The sequence below is a fragment of the Triturus cristatus genome, chromosome 3_2 (assembly GCF_964204655.1).
Source record: "Triturus cristatus chromosome 3_2, aTriCri1.1, whole genome shotgun sequence".
NCBI lineage: Eukaryota > Metazoa > Chordata > Amphibia > Caudata > Salamandridae > Triturus > Triturus cristatus.
Genome location: NC_140584.1, coordinates 536,329,328 through 536,347,800, shown reverse-complemented (window position 1 = coordinate 536,347,800; position 18,473 = coordinate 536,329,328).

Below are 18,473 nucleotides of genomic sequence, written 5' to 3'. Positions count from 1 at the left end.
GGTGACATTAATATGGTTATTGTTGGTAAAGATGCCATCAAGGGTATGACCGGCAGTATGGGTAGGGCTAGATACTAGCTGAGTCATGCCAAAGCTAAGAAAGTTGTCTATTAGTGCGGCTGATTCAGGATCATTATTTGTTTCTAAGTGAAAATTAAAATCACCCAGGATAGTGTAGAGGCAGAGTCAAATGTGGATTCTAGAAAAGTAAGTAATGCCGTAGTGAATGGTGCTCTTAATCCAGGGGGGCGATACACAAGAAGGCCTGTAAATATTAGGCAGTTGTTGCTTTTGACTTTAAAGCTCATGGCTTCTGCTTCTAGACCTGGCTCTGATAGTGAGAGAATTTTTAGATGGGATTTGTAGATAATCCCAACGCCACCCCCCACTGCTCCTGACCTATTTACATATTCTACCAGGTATCCTTCAGGAACTGCATCATTCCAGTCTGGTCCTGAGGTCTCAGATGCCCATGTTTCTGTTAGGAACATTAGATCTATAGTGTGATCTGAAATAAGAGCAGAAATTTCATGTTTGTGTTTAGACATGGATCTAGTATTCAGCAAAATGCACTTCAGGGAACTCTCCCCGCTTATCGGGCGGCCAGATTTGCAGTTATCGTTATTGTTGGCCCGTGGACAGGTATGGAGATTGAGACAATTAGGTGGGCCGCGTAATTTGTGAGGTTGGAGAGGGGAATTATTGGACCTTAGTTGGTCACAGGAGTCACAGCTGAGTGAGGGAGAGAGGTCAGCTAAATTTATTCTTTGCATCCGAGTGCAGGGGGATTGATTCAGTTCTAGCAGTTGAGTGTTTGAGTATTGGAGAGGCTGGGTAAGTTTAAAAAGACCAGGGTCTCCGGCGCTAGGTGCGGATCTGGCGCGGACGGGCGCAGACGGGCTTGCCTTTGGCGCGCCCGCTGCGCTCGTCCGCTGCGCTCCCTGTAAGGGGGGCCATTTTATGCAGTAGTGCGAGGGAGGGGCCTAAGACTGGACCGCTCTCCAAATTCACCCCCAAGATGGCGGAAGCAGAGGCGAGTCACACCCCCAACAGCGTCTATTCAGCTGCTAAGGGGCAAGAAGCCTGAGCAGGTAAGCACCAAAGTGGCGGTAGAAAAAAGCGGTAGAACCTAATGAATTAGGAATCACAAACAGTCTATGTGCCCAAGGGTTATATACAGTGATGATTAAAAACAATTGAATGCAATTCTTACACTCAGCATACCAGTCCCGGCTTTCCGCCTCAGGACTCCCTTCACGCAGCGCTCTTAGTCAGCGGTGTGGGAGGGAAGTGGCAATTTATGCAGTAGTGCGAGGGAGGGGCCGAAGACTGGACCGCTCTCCCAGTCACTCACCCAGGGTTGCCCCTAGGTGACATGCTTCATCATTGGGGCCATCCCAAGCATCTACTGCTTGGGGCGTTCTGTGACTTGCGGAGTTACGTAGGAGTACTTATTTTGTGAGGATATGTGTAGTTCAGTGTAGGGGGGTGGTGTAAGTGATATTTAAAAATGTACCTAACTAGTGAGCCAAAGTTTTATTCCTGCTCCCAGTTGGCAAGGATAAAAAGAGGTTAATAAAAGGGAAAAATGCGTGGGATGTGAGTGAGGGGACTCAAGAAAATACATTTTTCTTTTCGGCTAACAGAGGTTGGTTTCCACCCAATTGGTGAACCACCCGTATGTCCTTGGCTAGGTTATTTTGATCCGCCTTCCATGGATCCTTTTTGCTACACTTTGAACACATAGGAGGGTGAACCTAGCCCGATCCTCCATCTCCCCCTGTTTTTGATTGACCTATTGTTGCAGTCAGCTCACTACTCTGTCCCCTAATTATAAGCTTTGACTGTTACACTTCAAGTTCTTACACAGATTTTACAGGACACCTGCTGGTCTATACCACATGGGCCTGAAGGATGATGACAGCTGCTGGCGCTGCCGTTTCACTCCATCAACCTTTTTACATATGGCATGGAGCTATTCAAGGCTAGCATCATTCCGGTCCACTATATTTACCGTGATACATTGCCACGCCCGCAGACCCCAATACCCTGCTAGGCCTGCTGATTTACGTGAAGGACACACCAGTTAAGGTTCATAAATTCCGTGCGATGCTCTTTCTTTTTGCTAAACGCCTAATTGCCATACACTGGGGTGGTAGGAGAGTCCCTTCTATAAACGAGTGGATCTGTGACGTGACACACGGGCACTCACAATTGACCACCATCTGGGAACTAATGCCCTCAACGTCCAGACCCAGGGACATATGGGAACGGTTTGTTCAGTGGGCCCGTGAACGGAGGGAGAATGACGATGATGGGTCGACGGAGAGGTCTGTGTGATTTAGCGTGGGCACTCGGGAAAGCGGACAGCAGCCTGGGAGGGTGGATGAATATGTGGAAAAGGCATAATGGGGGTAAACAGATGTTGTTTTTACATTAAGGAAACAAACCTGATATGTATAACTTTGTGGACGCTGCTGCAGCGCTATTGACAAATATCACCTGGACTTCCGTCGATGTTTTTATTGTTTGTGATTTTTCCCTCCTGTATCTCACAGAGAATCGAGCACGCAGGCAACAGCATTTGTAATTGACATGGTATGCAGTTGTGCAGTTAATTATGTAACGATTGGCCACTGGCTAGATGTTCGCAATGTTTGTTGCAATATTTTAAAATGTCAATAAAAAGATTTTTTTTAAAAACTACTCCACTCTACTCCACTCTATGATGCTCAGCCCAACTCCCTCTATGCCACTTTACCCCACTCTATTCTGCGAGACACTACTCCACTCTACTATTCCCTTCTATGCCACTCTGCTCTAAGCCACTTGACTCTACAACACTCTACTCCACTCTATGCCATTCCACTGTCCTACACTACTCCATTCTATGCCAGTCCACTCAACAACAATCTACTACGCTCTATGCAAAACCCTGTATGCCACTCCACTCTGTTCTACAACACTCCACAGCACTCTATGCCACTTCACTCTGGCACTCTACTCCACCTATGCCACCCGACGCCCTTTCACTCTACTACATTCTACTCCCTCGACGACATTCCACAGCACTCTACACTACTCCACTCTACGCCACTCCACGTCTCTCTATCCCACTCGAAAACAAGCCACACCACTCTCCTTTTCCCCAAATCGTTTTTATTGAATTTTCCAGAAAAGAACAAATGAATAATAAACACAGTGATAAAATAATAATGATCACAAGAAATGCTGACAAATGATAAAGAAACCATGAAAATTACAAAAGAAGTAGAAAAATAGCAGGTTACTCAAGTGCGTTACAGTAAGAGTTGCAGTGAAGCTAGAAAGAAATACAGGTGGTCTATCAATCACTATCTTCACATGTGCTATAAGAAAAATACAATACAGGTGTATCACAGAGGACATAGCATTTTATAAACAATGTATTATACCGTAGAAGTTGCAGTGCAGCTAGGAAGAAATACAGGTGGTCTATCAATCACAATCTTCACATGTGCTATAAGAAAAATACAATACAGGTGTATCACAGAGGACATAGCATTTTATAAACAATGTATTATAAGCCAACATTTTAAAGGACGAGATCGCTGGGACCTGTGAAGGTGCGAAGGTAGTCGATGAGATAATTTTCACGGTGGGTCATATGTGAATGAAAAGGCATCAAGGGACCTCGATAGTATCCTATGTGTTTTACGCCAGGGAGAGGAGTGGAGAGAGATGTTGTCAGCCCCTCTGAAGAAGGACAACCAGTCTTGCCACATCCTAAAGGAGACTTCTTTGGAATTTTTCCACTTGTTGAGTACTATTTTACAGGCCAGAGTGAGCATAAGGTCTAGCAAATAACGATCATTCTCATCCGGAAGCCTTGGGGCCAGAAAGCCTAGCAGGATATAGGAATATTCTCTTGGGGGTTCAATATTGAATGTTTTACTTATACATTCGTAAATTTTGTCCCAAAATATTTGTAGGGTAGGGCATTGGAAGAGCATGTGGGCAAAGTTACCAACGTGAGTATTACAATTCCAGCATGTATGGCTCTGGCTGAGATTGAGCTTAAAGATCCTCTCGGGGGTCCAGTATGTCCTGTTTATTAGCATAAGCTTAGTTTGGGATAATATTGGAGAGATTTTATTTGAGAAAGGAGTAATATGTATCCTGTTCCAGTCGAATGAGATCATTTTTTTATTTAGTTTATTTATGCATTTTCGAAAAGAAAAACATGGACATCTATACATGCATTAGCACTTGTTGGCCACACAAAATACAGGTAGTATTGCAGCACAATACAAGGATTTCAAATCAATTGACATGTGAGACAGGCATTAGTATGACATCGAAAGATCTTAAAGTGGGAATAATCAATATAGAACAATACAGCTTTTGTCATAGCCATCAGATATCAGGTACAGTTTGCAGATAAGAAGTAAGAGGACTCCATATATCGCGGGGTTTCGAGGATCTAGGCAGTTCTTCAGCATAGCAGATGAATTGGTCCCGGCAATATACCATGTCTTGCAACCAACGCTTAGTAGTCGGAGCAGGTCTACCTCCCCAGCATATTGAAACTCTACGTTTGGCAAGTAAGAGCGCTATCGCCACCAATCTCCTGATAGAGGCTTTAAAAGGGGTAACATTTCCCAGCAGACATAGTTGGGGAGTACATGCTATGGGTGTCCCCATCATCAATTGCAGAGTGTGTTTGACCTGCTCCCAGAACAAATATACTTTCGGGCAAGCCCACGCCAACTGGCAAAAGTCAGCATCCGGGGCACCTTACCTCCTACAATTAGCAACCTCGCATAAACCATATTTATATAACTGAGCAGAGGTATAGTATATTTGATGTAAATATTTAAATTGTACCAATCGTAGATTGCCATTCGCAGTGAGCTGCCCCGTCAGTCTACAGAACGCACTCCAGTTGTCATCAGAGAGCGGTTCAGAAAGAACTGTATTCCATTTCTCTAGTGAGCTCCCTCCCGCATCAGCCCCTTCCTTCTGTGAGGCACGATATAATTGTGTAACTAGTTTAGCACGTGTCGGGGTGGTGCAGAGGAGCTGCACAGCCTCCAGAGTTGGGGACTGTGCCGGAAACTGAGGGTACAGCGCACGTGTAGCCGATCGCAATCTTGTGTACACAAATGTTTGCATTGCAGCATTCTTCCCATCTCCAAAAACAGTGGCGGCCTCCACAAACTAACCCGGAGGAAATGCATCCCCCATGATAGACAATCCCACTTCATGTAGAGTTCTCAATGCAGCAGTTTCCCGTTACCGAAATCGCAGTATGATGTAGGAGTATTTGGTGCATAAAGCGGCAATTTAAGCGCATGCCTTCCCAACGCCTGCCATGCCCTGGCTGTGTTTTGCACCGTGTCTATTTCCCCTTTGTCAAAAACTGTGTGTTGGTTAACTATCATGGCTTTAAGTGGTATCGGGTTTATTGCACCTGCCTCGACCGCTACATGTGGAATATAAGCTGGCGTCTGTTGCCAGTAGTAGGCATAATGCGCCTGTGCGCAGAGATAATACAACTGGAAGTCTGGCGCTGTGAAACCGCCCATCTCATAAGGGAGAGTTAAGATTTCCCATTTAACCCGCTGCTTTTTCCCACCCCATGCAAGCGAGACTAATAAGGAGCGAAGTGTGTCGAAGAAGTGACGTGTCAAGTGTACGGGTACATTAAAAAATAAATATAGAAAGCGTGGAAGCACCACCATCTTCATCAATGCTATCCTGTCAGCGAAGGACAGCGGTAGTGCTATCCAACGGTTCACTTGGTCTTCCAGGCGTGTGACAGCTTTACCAAAATTGTTTAGAACAACCACCTGCGGGTCCCTGTGAATCCAAATGCCCAAATACTTCACTGGGTCAGTGCACCATTCTAATGGGTAATCTAGTTCCATCTGTGGTGTGCAATCTATGAGGGGCAATATAATTGACCTAGCTCAGTTTATCCCAAGGCCAGAGTGCCATTCAAATTGTATGTATTCCCGAATAAGCTGTGCCAAATGTGTTGCCGGTTCACGCACATATAACACCATGTTGTCAGCGTACATGGAGACCGTCAGGGGCCGCTGGTGAAAACGCAGCGCTGCCTGAGCGTAGCGCTGTCGTAGAATACATGCCAAGGGCTCCAATATTAGCGCAAACAGCAAGGGCGATAGTGGGCACCCCTGCCGCGTGCCCCGTTGTATCCGGAAGAGATCCGACATATGCCCATTATTTCTTATGCGTGTCACGGGCGATAGTTTACTTCTTTCAGCCTCCCTTCCTTACTGTAAATGCGTCCGGGAGAAATTAGCCCAGGAAGACGTCACAAGAAAGCTGCAATGTATCGCTACAGTGGCCAAAGGAAACAAGTGGTCGTTTTTAAAAAGGAAATGACTCAAAAACACCATTATTCCTTGAGATAAAACACAGTTTATAGAAAATGTATAGCAGCCAGGCTCGTGTGAATTCATGATGCACAGCACTGTGATATGAGATTATCAGAAGAAAGAGCTGTTTTGAAGGTTTTGCTTTTTAAAATACACTAACTCACCAACAACGAATAATTTCAAAGTTGTATCCTCGGTCTTAAGAGATGCCAACTTTTGACATTTGACCCTAATACATTTCACGAAATATGACAATAAATGTTGTTGCAAGATGTGACATCACATGAGTTGTGTTTACATTTTACCCAGAGTATACAAGGGACAAGGCCACTTTATCTGAGCCCTAACCATCGCTGAGGTCACACCTTATGGTTAAAAAAGTGAAAAATGTATGGATTATGTCATGGTGGCTGAAAAGACAGTGTCTAAAGGGCGGGGATGCCCCAAAAAGTGGGACAGTAAATGGGGGAAATGGAACAAGTATAGGGGCGATATATGTATTTCTCCCACGGTGGAACTGCGGAGGGAGAGGCAGACATTACTTGCTCTACCGGATGGGACAGAAGAAACTGTTTCACCGGGTGGCCACCACTAGATCTCTGCGGGCTGGAAGATGCTCTTTACTTCCCTGTGGTCTCCGTTTTTTGTTCACATATTATCTATTGTCATGCTGGCTCAGTGCCGCACAAAACAAAGTGTTCAGTATCCTCTTACTCTGTATAACTGATGTACTGTCAATTCAAACTGATTTTGTCCTTGCCGCTGATGATCCTCTGATGCCTGAATTGTTGCTGGTTTTTTCATTAATAAAATTGTTTATTAAAAAAAAAAGTGAAAAATGATAAAGGAAAGGGAGATGGAATTTTCTGCACAAAGAAAAACCTATTCATTGGTCAGACTCAGGCAAGGTCTGACTGGGCCATTTGATTGTCCCAACACCATGCCTTCTGCCTTAACTTGTCTCCAATTCTGTCCTATCTGAAGAACAATAAAGCAGGTTTTTTTTAACATTGCCAAATATTTGAGAATAAACCTTTTTGGAATCCAGTGTACTGTTTCAGTTGCTCTCTTTCTTTTTCCTTGCCTCTCGTACCCTAACAGCATACATACTCTGAAGCTTTTTTCAGGCAATGTGGGTTCTATATGAAGATAATAAATGAAAAGGGAAGGTTAGGCTGAGGTAAGTGAAGGGTTAGGGCTAGCGTTTAAGTGAGGGATCTGAAATCCAGTATACCGTCATGCTCAGCAGGGCACGGACCTTCATGCCCAACAGGCCTTTTGTAATATAATGCACTCCATTCATTCTGCCCACAGGAAGGCTCTCAAGCTGCCCCAGGGGTGAGCATGGGCTCTCTTTTATGTACATACTATGGGTTTTCAGAATCATCACTTCCTGATAAGAAGCACCAACTTACCAAGTTTTGACAGTTAAACATGTGTTTTGTGGACTTCTCACTAGGAGGGTAGCTTTCAGCACCGCAGAAGACACAGTGGCACTGGGGCACAGGGTTTGAGGCCACCTCTGTACTCTGTGCAATTATGGCTATATTTCACCCCCTCAGGTAGAAGGACTTCAGTTCTTTGTTGCCTTATAATCCATGGCATCCTTTCTTTTTTTTTTATAATTCTTTTTATTTGCAACTCGTTGTTCATTACACATACACAGTCACATTCGTACATTGCGGCAATCACAGATTCGTATACACACATTTTACTTAAGATGACCTAGCATACATTTTGTTGACAGTACAAGGGTCCTTACTGCGCGTGGCATCCTTTCTAAGTCTTCGCAAAGCTTGCAGGAGACATAGCAAGTTAGGGCAGAGAGGAGCCGACGAAGAGAGAGGATGATGAGAGCAGAACCAGAGAGGAAATAGGGGGACTCAGGATCAGGCAGAAGAAGGTGTTAGTGGGCTGCAGATGACCATGTGACAGTACATCAGTCCATTTGAGTAGAATTAGAGACTGGGCACAGGGCAAGCAGAGGGGAGAGACAGGGGAAGAGGAAATCAGATTGAGAGGCGCGTGCAGGGGCAAATATAGGGGGCAAAGGGGATGCAGAGAGTACATAAAGGGGAAGGTGAGAGTAAGCAGAGAGGTAAAGTGATAGAGTGGACAGAGAGGGGGCGTAGGCTTGTGCAAGCATGGCAGGGGAGCATCCAGGTGCTCGAAATGTAAAGTGAGCAGCTCAGTAGCATAGGGAGAAAAGTGGCAATGACAACAGCATCAGGTCAGGATGGCCTGTTTCCGTGAGTTCTATGGTCAAGTTAAAGACAAAATGTTTGCCTTATGTGGAGAATGCATGTGTGAAAGAAAGGATTGAATTTGACAAAAAGGGTGTCTAACGTGTTTCAGCTAGAAATATTTTTTTGTTGAAGTATGTAAATTATCCAGCAGATACCATGTTATGTGGTAAACGTGGTAAATATATAATTATGCAGAAAACGCCAAAGCTGTAGAACTACATAATTCCAGAGGGCCTGCTTGTACATATGGCAAGCACACCAAACACATAATACACATCCCGCATGCATGGTAGATCCCTGGCTACCCGAATAAGGAAAAGATTAATTCACTCCCTACTACACTGCTGAAATATACTTTTAAATCAGCAAAATATAGAAACTTTGCTGTTCGCCCTGACACTGCGCCTCGACATTGGCACCCAAGCTGATTCCCAAGCTTTATTCATTGATAGATGAATTCTCCACAATCAGTTTGTTCTTGTTCATAGCCAGAACATAAGTTACCGCTCACAACACTATGATGTGGTTTCCCTTAGTTGCTAGGACTTAATCCCTGCCTAGCTGGTGAATTCCCGCCGCCACTATATGTTCCTGTTGAAAACCTGGGGGTCTCTTTCGCTCATTCGCCTGAACCCACAGTGCTTCTTTTGTCGATGTCCAGTTGTAGATGACAGTAGAATTCCCAGAGGCCATGCAGCAGCCCATACCTCATGCTTCAAGTTCACAGCTGTGCTCTGGTCACTATAAATATACCACCTGCTTCACATATGTGCTCTGGTCACTTTAAACATCAGCTGACTGACATCTACCAGCTGAAACCTTTGCTGCTGCAGACACCTTGCAGTTACACAACTGCCAGGGTGCTCTGGTAGCGAGCTCACAGGCTGTCAGCAGCTTGCTCTACCAGATTTATCCAGCTTCGCCTTAAGAGACAGTGCAGCAATTAAAGCGATAGTCAGTCTGCTCGCTATTGGTCAGAACACGGCACTATCACCTATGTGGGGATGCAGTGTGAGCGGGAGGCCGACTGAGGCACCGACGCATCCATAACTAAGGTAAGGCCGACCCAAACATCTCCTGGAGGCCCTGCAGTGACGGATTTTCCAACGAAGAAGGTGCTTAGATTGACCTGTAGTGTTAGGCGAATACATTGGGCCCGCTTTACATTTTAATTTGACATATAATGCATTTCACCATATTTTATAGAGATTTATATTTGCTTGCTGTAGTTCACTTTCACCATTTCAGCAGTTATTTTCTGGAATTAATTATATTGCGTGTATTATTAATTATAATGTATGTGTTATTAATTATATTGTATGTGTTCTAGTTTTGTTGCTGCCATTTGTTTTGTGAGCTGTATCGTTTAAGCTGCCCCATGATCAGTATAAGTCTTATGTTTTGTCAGTCAACATAAGAGTTAGTGCGCTTTTAGGAGGAAAAACGCTTAACATCTTGGGTTCATCGAGAACTTTCCTTCTCCTGTAAGTGCATTACTAGCGTATGTTCATGTTCTGAATGTTGTCATCCGTTTTATTGATTTCGCCTATATCATTTTTCAGAATGCATTTTATGTTATTTGCCTGCTTGGGTGATGTCAATCCTTTGGTCTTAAGCTGTGTAGCAAAGTAGCATTTTTCCTCTTGGATTTGGATGAGGATGTCAGGGGTAGAGCTTGTGGGGCTGTCTTGTTGGTAACCCCACTGTTTGGTATATATGTTTTCCTGAGTATTCTTAAGTGACAGCTTCGGTTGACAGCCAGGTCACTAGGGTGTTTGTTTTGTTTGCGAGCATCGCCAAGGGATGGAATTCAGTTTTTCTGATTTCAGATGTGATAGTTCATTGTGAGCCACTAATTATAGTTTAACATTGTTCCTCCCATTTTAAAATAAGAAAACTTGTTCAGACCTTTATTAAGGAGATATTAGTAGATTGTTCGTACATTTCTTTTTTCTCAAGCAATGAACCGTTCAATTTATCTTCTATTGTAGGCCCTTGTTGGTATTGTGTGGGGGCCATGCATGCTGGAAGGAACTATTATAACTTGTTTTCCGTTTCAGACATTTACTGTTAGCATTTGGGAAGTTGATGCACAAACCTATGTGATCTTTTTGACCCAGACTCATCCCTTGCTGCGTATTTTTTTTTGGGTGGAGTTTTATATAGCGCAAACTAGACCCGAAGGTATCAGAGCGCTTTACATGAGCATCAGTTACGTTACAGACGGACACATTAATTTTTTTGTTAGGCACGGGGAGAATAAGTGATTTGCCCAGAATCACAGAATGTTGAGCGTCCCTGTCGAGACTTGAACCCTGTTCCTCAGCTTCGAGGTCAACCGCCCTAGCTGTTAGGCCACATTCTCTCTCCGTATAACTATAGAAATGGGGACATAGTGATCCTAATGTACATTGACAGTGGCTATGTCTGACTTAAACCATCACTGGGAAACTAAGCTCGAGAGAACCTGAAGTGGTTGGAGGGTAAAGTGTGAAAAGAGTGGCAGCTTCAACTGCTTGCTTGTGATTGATGCTCTTGCCGGAAGATCAGTGATGGTGGGAACATATAGCCAAGGCCCGCCTGTGAGAAAGAGCGAGAGCTGAAAAACCTTTTCTGCGGTTCATGTGTTGCAGCAGGCGGACTTTGTGCATGGTTGGAAGGGATTGGCAGTGCGTGCACCTGCCCCTTTTGTTCCCTAAATCACTGGGGCTTGTGTCAATGTGTGCATGCTTATATTCTTGCTTCAGGCACAAACCTAACCTTACACCCAGTTTTGCCAGTCACTGTCTTTGTTAGAACAGATTCACAATTGCTTTATTAACCTTGCTGCTTTCTCAAATTTGCTTAAAAATGCACCATTTGCCCACTTTTTTTTCAAAATGTTCTCCGGGGGGAGAACCCCCCTGAACCCCCCTTATGTGGTTAGGGCTCACTCGCTACGATCACTCGCTACACTGCCTTACTGTGTCTCAAAAATGATGCGTCTCCAAAAAGTGTGTCACCAACATGAAAAGTTTGGAAAGCTGTGGCCTATTGGCTAACACCTTTGGCAGGATTTTTACATCAGTGTTTATCAAGGACAGGGGTCTGTATGAATCACACCTGTATGGTGCCTTGTCAGGCTTTAGTAAGGCGACAACCAATGCTTCTCGCATAGTAGGAGGGAGACTCTTGGTGTCATATGCTTCCATGTACATTTTGAGAAGAATGGGGGCCAAAATGTCTATGTACTCTTTATAAAACTCGGCCGGTAGGCCATCAGTGCCGGCTTCCTTTCCATTTGGTAGTGCAATGATGGCCTCGCGGATTTCTTCTAATGTTAGCAGGTGCATTAAAAATTTGTATTGATTACGCGAGAGCCACACCAGTGCTATGTCATCTAGGTATTGCACTATGTCTGCATCCTTCGCCGTCTGCCGATTTTCATACATGGATTGATAATAGTTTGAAAACGTATGTAATATACTGGGTGTATCATAATGTGTAGTGTCGCCCTCTGTGATGGCCTTAACTATATAGTTCCGTCCTCGTGAGTCTGCTATTCTACTAGCCAACGTTTTATCAGGCCTGCCCCCTCCGCCGTAATATCTAGCTATGTGTCTGCGCGACATATGGCGTATTTCTTGATCCGCTACCTCATTGTATTCAGTGACCTTTGTTTTAATACTCGCTAATATAGCAGGATCTGCAGTGGTACTATATTCGCGCTCTAGACACCCAACTCCTGCTCCAACCGACGTATGGTGCCACGCAGGGATTTCGAGACTCCAGCCTGTAGACCTATACATGCTCCCCACATGGTCTACTTGAACGCCTCCCAAAGTGTCCCCACACATGAAACTGACCCAGTGTTATGCGATAAATAATTGGAGATAGCTTCGCGAATACCTTTGCAGAAAACTTGGTCAAGCAAGGAGGCGGATTGGAGCCGCCACTGGAACTGTGGAGGATTATGCGTCGGTAGAGATATAGTGAGAAGGACCGGGGAGTGAACGGACAAGGTTCTAGGTAGGTGTCGGACATTGACAGTCCAGGTAACCACATCATTTGTGACCAGCCAGTAGTCAATGCAGGACCAGGACTGGTGGACATACGAATGACACGTGCCCTCTCAAGAACTTGGATATCTTGGGCACCAAATATCTGTCAGTCCCAGATTGAGCATACCGTTTAGCAGAGACTGTGCTGCTTTTTTCAGCGTGTGCACCACTGTTGACCAACGACCGATTTTGGATGATTTTATTCTAGACAACAATGGTCGCTAGTTTCACATGAGTATACACAGAATTGTGAGGAACAAACCAATTAGCATTGCCTGAGCCTCCTGTTGTTCACCGTTCTCTCTTGTACCTTATGGCTAAGTAGGACACAGGCTTGTGTCCCACTTTATGTACTGTCTGTACTAATTGTTTTAAAATTGTTTAAAAGTAAATATTACACCTCTGTCCGGCTGGGCAAGTCAAGCCAATATAGTAATGACTGAGTCTATATTAATTTCGCTTTCAAAAATTCTTCCTTCTAGGGACCATTGTTGTCTAGAATAATTAACTCCCAAGGTCCCTGGTCCATTACCTTTGGGTTCCCTTGTTGTTTAAAATACGATTTTGGATGATAACACAACATTGAAGTCCCCCCCACATATAATGGTCGATGGAGGCAGTTTATATATTTTGCCCCATAATGCCTCATAAAATGCAGGGTCGTCAGTGTTGGGTCCATAGACGTTTACTATAAGCACTTTTATACCGCAAAGCATGCCCTGCACCAGTATGTAACGCCCTAACACATTCTCTTATACATGTATGGGATCGAATGGGATTCCTTTTTTAATCAATACCATGACACCTCTCGAGTAAGAGGAGTAAGAAGCAACCAGGCGTACCCCTGCCCATCTAGATGCCTCCGTCGAGACAGTGTGTTTAGTAAGATGGGTTTCTTACAATAGAGTGATTTGGACGTTTTGACGGTCTAGATAGGATATTACCTGTCTAACTTTTTTGGGGTTATTGAGGCCTCGGACATGCCAGGTTAACCATGAAATCCCTTAAGATTTAGCATTCCCTGTGGAGTACAATGTGATAAAATGCCATCTCACATAGCTCGTCGCAGAACGTGCCCATATCTGCCGATGTTGTGTGTCCCATGCAGTGTTAAAAACATATATTTCCCCAACAGCCCATCCCTCCCACTCCAGCAACAGAACCGTGCTGAGAATCCCTCCCCATAGAACAAAACAACATCCATGCAACCGCATGTCGTATTTCAGGACTCCCACCTCTGCGGGAGTCCTAGTGTAACAGTAAACTGTGGTGGGGTACTCCCTCTCAGGGGCTCACCAGTAGCTGTTTGCCCCCCTGTGTGTTATCAGGGGGGGTCGAGGGGGTTATTGATAAACATTGCACCCACAGGTCTATGAGACATTAAGAAAGTCCAGATATAAACATAGGCCACACCCAACAATATATACACAGTTCCAGCAAGAGCTAGCAGCCCCTCAGATCTCATCATCTATGTATAGTAAACATTACATTGTGCATTAGGATGTAGCTATCATGGCATAGTAACCAGAACCCCATAGAACAGACAAAGCTACATCAATGATAAGTCTCTGTTTATCCGCAACCTGCATTCTACCCCAATGCTCTGCACAGTAATAATCTCAAGTGCTCAGTCCTCAGCATCAGCATCGGCTCCTGCTGTTCGTGTCAATTCCGGTCTTTCAATCTGGTGCACATATTGTAGGGCTACTTTGGGCGATGTAAAGATTCGGGCTTTACCTGCATGCTGTACGCGCAGCCGCACAGGGTATAGCATGGCGTATTGAATCTTGAGTGTTTACAGTTTCTTTTTGACAGCATGGAATTCACGACGCGCCTGCTGCACAGCTATCGTGAAGCCAGGAAATAATTCCATTTTCATCCCTTGGCAGTTGGTAATCCCTTTATCCCTGGCAGGCGCAGGCCCGTGTCTCGATCTCGAAAGTTCAAGAGCCTAGTTATGATGGGGCGTGGAGGGGCCCCCGGCACGGGTTTTGGCGCCAACGAGCGGTGGGCTCTTTCCACAATTAGTACATTTGAGAAATGTTCCTCTCCCAGCATATCTTTAAGCAAGGTCTCGATGTATGATTCCATGGGACCCGTGTTGGTGGATTCTGGGATCCCCGTAATGCGCAGGTTGTTCCTGCGAGAACGGGCTTCAAGGTCCTCGTTCCGTGCCTGGATCACCGCCAGGAGCTTTTCCATATTGGAGCATGAGGCGCTAACGACCTCCACCTGGTCTTCAGTCGTCGAGATTCGCTGCTCCACCTCTGCTATCCGCGATCCATGCTTGTCAAGCTTTGCGACCATACTGTCCATTCGCAGGTTGAGGTGGTCTATCTTAGCGTCAATGGACTGCAGACTTTGCTGCATTGTTAGCATCATGCACTCCAGTTCAGTGCTGCACTGCTGGTCGAGGGAACAATCCGCACATTATCCTACAGAAGCGACACCATCCACAGGCAACACTTACGGATTCTGACAACCTCATCATACAAGGAGCACTTTGAGCGCCTTGTTGTTGCTGTTCTGGGCTTCATATCGCCGCTGGCTGCAGAAATTCTCTCCGGACAAAATGGCGGCTTCAGTGAGATCCGGATGCTGAACACCGCTTATGCGGCCGCTGTTGGCCTCGTCCTTTGGAATGCCGCGACACGGAGGTGCTGTAGCTGAACTACCCTGAACTTGCTCCGGGCTCTCTAGCGCCCCCTAATGGGATCCTTTACCCCCTTTCAGCCTTGCCGTACAGCAGCCACACTGATGTACAACATGCCTATTGTTACAGTTAGCGCTCTAGCTTCCGGCTAGAGCGCGATCGTACTTGCGTAACTTGCGCTCACGTCGACGTGCGTGAGCACGCGTATATAAATAAAGGGGCGGGCGAACTCGGGCAGTTCGCGCCCAACTATAACACGGAGTCAGTCTATTATTTAAGCGCCGCGCGCTAGATACAGATAGCGCTACCGACACTCCACCGCTGCCTGCTATTGAGCAGGGGCGAAGGACAGAACACTGGCAACAAGGGTGGTCCCCTGACCCTCCTTTCACGCAGAGAGACCCTGATCAGCACATCCATCTGCTGCAGAGACAAGGAGGCCCGCACCACCCTCTTGGGAGCCATACTACCGGCCACCGTGCAGCACACCCTGAAGGTAGAGTCGCCTGGCAGTGGGACGGGGCGAAGCGGCCTGCAAAGTAACACTACGGACTAGTAGTCCACAGGTCACTTTTACAGACGCAGCGGGTGCGTGGTTTCCGCGCCAGCATGAGCGACAATGAGCGGCCCGACCCCGCGAGGGTGCTGCCTCATCACACCCCATCAGGGGTGCTACCCCCATTCAGTGAAGCCGCTGACCCCACGACAGCTGCGCCGCGATGGCAGACCTGGCTGGGCAGACTGGAAAACTACTTTATCGGATCCAGAGAGACAGATGGGGCAGTGAAAAGGTCCCTCCTCTTACACTACGCAGGGGAAGAAGTATATCTCCTATTCAAACACCTGCCGAACACTGGGAACCCAGACGTCTACAACGCGGCGGTGGCGGCCCTGAACGCGCACTTTGACCCCCAGGTCAATCCAGACTACGAGCATTTCAAACTCCGCCAAGCAAAGCAGCGCGAAGGTGAGTCAGTGGATGCTTTCCACACGAGACTAAAAGCCCTCGCAGACACTCACCTCGTAGGGGACAGGGCCAAGGAAGAAATCAGAGCACAGCTCATACTGGGAATTCAGAGCAAGACACTACGAGGGTTAATACTCCGTCAACCGAACATTCCGATGAATGATATCCTCGTCCTAGCCAGGACACATGACCTATCAGCGGCGCGAGCTGAAGAAATGGACCAGGCCCTGGTAAAAGGGACAGACCAGAGCGCTGAAGTGAAAACGGAGAAGACTGATGCGGTGCGAGCGAAGGAAAGACCACAGAGACCCCGTGACCGGCGAACCCCAGCCCAAGCCAGACAGTGTGGCTACTGCGGGTATGAAGATCACCCAACCAAAGCATGCCCAGCGAGAGGAAAGACATGCACAAACTGTGGCATTGAAAACCATTTTCCGTCTGTCTGTCGGAGGAAGACGCAGAAAAGCGGGAACAGATGGGACAGTCCGATGAGGAAGATGGTGAGGCAACTGTCGCACACGTCACTGTCGTCACAGCCAAAGTCAAGAAGCGAGGGGACCAGAGATTACCGAGACTCAGAAACAGATTCTGATAATGATGGGGAAACATACCTAATATCGTTCACCAAAGCCCTAAAGAGTACCAGGCGACCGCAGCCACGATGTGACATACTCATAGCTGGGTCAGCAGTAAACGCAGTGATTGACACAGGCGCGTCCGTAACGGTGATGGGCGTACAACAATACAACCGTCTCAGACCAAAACCTGAACTCCGACAATCCAAGGCCAAGATCTACGCTTATGGGAGCGACACGCCGCTACCACTGAAAGGCAAGATGACAGTAGCAGTGCGTTCAGAAAAGTCGGAAATTGTCATTGACATCCACGTCATTGACCAAGAAGTAGACACGCTACTCAGCAGACACGCTGCGGAGGATCTAGGACTAATTGCGTTCCTCAGGAAAGTCCAGGACAAACAAATTGAAGACCTGCTGGAGATGTTCAAAAGCCTATTCTCAGGGCTGGGGAAGATCAAAAGGCCGCCAATACGCCTCCACATTGACCCCTCAGTAACACCAACAGCCCTCCGTCACAGGCGTATACCATTCCACCTACGCCCACTAGTAGAGGAAGAACTCCAGAGGCTAGAGGAACAGGGAGTAATTGAGAAGGTTACAGGGCCCACACCATGGGTATCGCTAATGGTGATCGCCGAGAAACCCCGCCAGCCCGGGAAGATCCAGCTGTGTATTGATATGCGCCTACCAAACAAGGCCATCAAACGGGAAAGGCATATCACACCCACCATGGACGATATCGTGGCTGATTTAAACGGAGCCGATGGTTCTCGAAGTTGGACCTAAACGCCGGATACCACCAACTCACCCTAGCGAAAGAGAGCCGGTACATCACCACATTTAGCACGCATCTGGGATTGAGACGATACAAACGGCTACATTTCGGAATCTCATCGGCAGCAGAGATTTTCCAAAACACCATCAAAGACATTCTGCTCAGCCTGCCTGGTGTCTTAAATGTGAGCGACGATATACTGATATACTCCAAGACGGTCGATGAGCATTACAAACACGTCCGGGCCACACTGTCACGTCTGCAGGAACATGGCGTCACCCTACATCGAGATAAGTGCCAGCTGTTACAGCAAACAATCGAATTCTTCGGCTATGTCTTCACCAAGGAAGGCATCCAAGTGGACCCCCGGAAGTCACACGCCATCAAAGCGGCCGCAGCCCCAACGTCAGTGGCGGAGGCCCGCAGCTTTCTGGGTATGGCCACTTACTGTGGACGATTTATTCCGAATCTGGCCACCCTTGCCGAACCCCTCAGGCACCTCACCAAGACAGATGAGATGTGGCAATGGACAGTCGCAGAAGAGACAGCATTCCAAACGATCAAGGAGGCTCTCCTAGACCAGACCACACTGGTCTATTTTGACCCGAGCAAGAAAACCGAGATCTTAGTGGACGCCAGCCCCGTAGGGCTAAGAGCGGTCCTGACGCAAGAGCAAAGACCAGGGCAGTGGGCAGCTCTAGCGTACGCCAGCAAGGTCCTAATGGACACAGAGAAACGCTACTCACAAATCGAGCGTGAAGCCCTAGCAATCCGATGGAGCTGCCGTCACTTCCATCTGTATGTGTGCGGGCACCCGTTCACAGTAGTGAC